Below are 3,140 nucleotides of genomic sequence, written 5' to 3'. Positions count from 1 at the left end.
CCGGGAGCCCGACGTGGGATTTGATCCCAGGTCTCCAGGATCGCGCCCCGGGCCAAAGGCAGGCCACCCAGGGATCCCTGGTGATTTACTTTAATTTATAATACCAGCTAGGGATCCCTGGGTGGCGCAGCGGTTTGGCGCCTGCCTTTGGCCCAGGGCGCGATCCTGGAGACCCGGGATCGAATCCCACGTCGGGCTCCCGGTGCATGGAGCCTGCTTCTCCCTCTGCCTGTGTCTCTGCCTCTCTATCTCTCTTTCTGTGTGACTATCATAAATAAATAAAAAAATTAAAAAAAAAAAAAAGAATACCAGCTAATGTTTGTTGAACACTCAAGTATCTCGGCCTGTGTGAAGGCTAGGTGGCTTACATCGCATTACGTCATTCATCCTCACAATGTAGTATGTAGGTTCCATCCCCACTTTACAGATGATAAAAGGGATGCGTAGAAAGATTTGGAAGCTAGCTCAAATCACACAATGACAGATTAGACTCTATCATGGGTCAGTCTCCAAAGTAAGTATGTTCAAATTTGTCTCAATAGTGTCTGGGCTTCAGACTAATGAGGGTGAAATGTATGACAGCATTTTTTCCTTTAGTCTCTGCTAAAAATCTGAATGCTTTTTTAACCCTGACACAGACTTACAGCTTTAAAAAAAAAAAAAAACCATCAGCCTTCTTTACTGCAAATGGAAGATTGGGGAATCAGGAGGCAGAGGTGTGATGCAACAGTTCAAATGCTCAGCCTGGTGTTAGAAAGTCTCCATTAGTTCTTTTTTTTTTTTCTTTTAAATTGTTGTGTGTGATTAATTGAAGGTCCCTTACTGGTCCTGTTTCCATGAGTGCCAAGACCAGGGGGAAGAGGGGAGGGTAACCAGGCGGCGCAAGGAAGGGTCATCTCCACAACATTCCATTGATACACAGAACTAAACAGACAACACAGAGTCACTATTGGGGTTAGAAGTTGGCAGCATGAGAAAAGGGAGGAACAGTTGGGGAACTGGGGTGTCGTTAAAAAATACAGGCCCCCCCAAACTGGGGTGCCTGGGGGGAACTTGGTCTGCTTCAGCCCAAGAGGAATCAGAAGATCAAAAGCGGTTCTGGGAAAGCCAGAACCGTCAGGAATACAGGGAGGAGGAAGGTCCAGGGGGTGAGGGGGCTGTCTGGCAACTGGGGTGAAGGGATTGCCTTCCCCCTGCTGGGGTCCCCCCAGCCCCTCCAGTCTGGCTGGAAGGGGGCAGCCTGCAACCCCCATGGGCAGGTCTGGAGCTGCCAGATGCTCCAGGCAGGGGGCTGGAGGGGGCTCATAAAGGCTTGCCCTCCAGAGAGATGACGGCACTGCCCCCCAATTTCTTGACCTCCTTGTAGCAGTTTGCTTGTAATTCATGCTTGATCCCGGTCAGCTTCTTCTTGATGGCATCCTTGGAACTGGCATAAATCATTTTGCTCTTAAGGGGTGCAGACTCAGGTGCCCAGAAGGTGAATACCAGGTCCTCCTTCTTGCTCTCCTTGGTCTCATAGGTTGTGTCATAGAGGGCATAGCGGCAGTCCTTGTCTGGTAGCATCTTGACAAAGGTGGCGTGTGGGTCGTGCACAGTCTGGCCCACATCACCTACCACGATCTCCTTGGCCTCCTCGAGGATGATGTTCTTCTTGTCCTCGCCCAGGCTGAGAAGTACTGACTTCTTGCGCTTCTTCACCTCCTCTGGTGTTGAGGACTTACGCACCTTCATGTCATTGAACATTTTGATGACACAGTCAGAAACCGCCACTCCAGAGGCTATGTTTCCAGAAGCGAAAGGGAGATAGCAAAAAGGGTCAGAAGAGAGGAGAGCCGCTGCAGCTGCTGCCGGGACCCGACTCTCCATTAGTTCTTTAGTTTTATATCCCTGAACTTTCTTTCATGGGCCCTTTGCTCTGGTCACACTGGATCGCTAATCATACCCAGACACACTTCACCTTTTTATGCAACAAATTTATTGAAGATTTAATAGATACGAGGCACCCCTTAAATTTGGGGAAATTTAAAGGAGAATAAACAGTCCACAATCTGGTGGGAATAGTAGTCATCCAGCGAGATGCCTTTATTGTAGATTTTCAAATGATAAGCATCCCCAAAAGAGGTACAGATATATTTCTGTGGGAGCACAGGAGAGGGAATAACTAGGTCTAAGTCCTCCGCTTCTAAGTCTTCTAAAGTAGCATTGGAGCTGGTTTTGGCCAACAGGCTTTTGGCAGGCAGAGATGGTAGAAAGGGTATCATGGAGGGCACCAACTATACGGGGCATGGCACGTCTAGGGAAGAGACACCTTCATGGCCTAGAAGAGGACAAGTATGAAATCAGACATGGCTAAAGACAAGCTTGCAAAGTGCAGGGGGACAGAGGGCCAAGGGCCTCAAGGTCCTGATAATGAATGGGGATTTAGTTCTATAGGCGTAGACATCATTAAAATCCAAGGAGCTGGGATCCCTGGGTGGCACAGTGGTTTAGCGCCTGCCTTTGGCCCGGGGCGTGATCCTGGAGACCTGGGATCGAATCCCACGTCAGGCTCCCGGTGCATGGAGCCTGCTTCTCCCTCTGCCTATGTCTCTGCCTCTCTCTCTCTCTCTCTCTCTCTCTCTCTCTCTCTCACTGTGTGCCTATCATAAATAAATAAAATTAAAAAAAAAATCCAAGGAGCTGGGCAGCGCAGGGCGGGGGGCGGGGCTCAGTGGTTTAGTGCCACCTTCAGCTCAGGGTGTGGTCCTGGGGTCCCGAGATCAAGTCCCACATCGGGCTCCTTGTATGGAGCCTGCTTCTCCCTCTTCCTGTGTTTCTGCCTCTCTCTCTCTCATGAATGAATGAATAAATAAATAAATAATCTTAAAAAAAATCCAAGGACCTTCTCAAGATCTGCAGATGTGCTGCACCCAACCTCCCTACTTCCCTTCTGCTCTCATTCCCTACCCCTCTCCCTTTCATTCACTCAGCTCCATCCAACCCGATTTTCCTTGACTGCTTCCAAAATGCCCAGGGCTCACTGGTTAGCACTTGATGTTTTCTCTACGCGGTAAAATTATTCCCTAAATATTTGCATAGTACACTCCTCTTTTTTTCTTTTAGGTCTTTGCTCAAATAACACTTCATCAGAGAGATTCCTC

General features: G+C 48.9%; 1 pseudogene; it reads right to left on the bottom strand.

Annotated features, from left to right (window-relative positions):
• Positions 1 to 1,109: 1,109 nt before the first annotated feature.
• LOC112918392 (cofilin-1 pseudogene) lies at positions 1,110 to 1,743 on the bottom strand (annotated as a pseudogene).
• Between the last annotated feature and the right edge of the window lie 1,397 nt (positions 1,744 to 3,140).

Source organism: Vulpes vulpes, chromosome 3 (assembly GCF_048418805.1).
Source record: "Vulpes vulpes isolate BD-2025 chromosome 3, VulVul3, whole genome shotgun sequence".
In the NCBI taxonomy this organism is placed as follows: Eukaryota; Metazoa; Chordata; class Mammalia; order Carnivora; family Canidae; genus Vulpes; species Vulpes vulpes.
The sequence above is the reverse complement of the archived record's forward strand: the minus strand, read 5'-3'. Positions and strand labels throughout refer to the sequence as shown.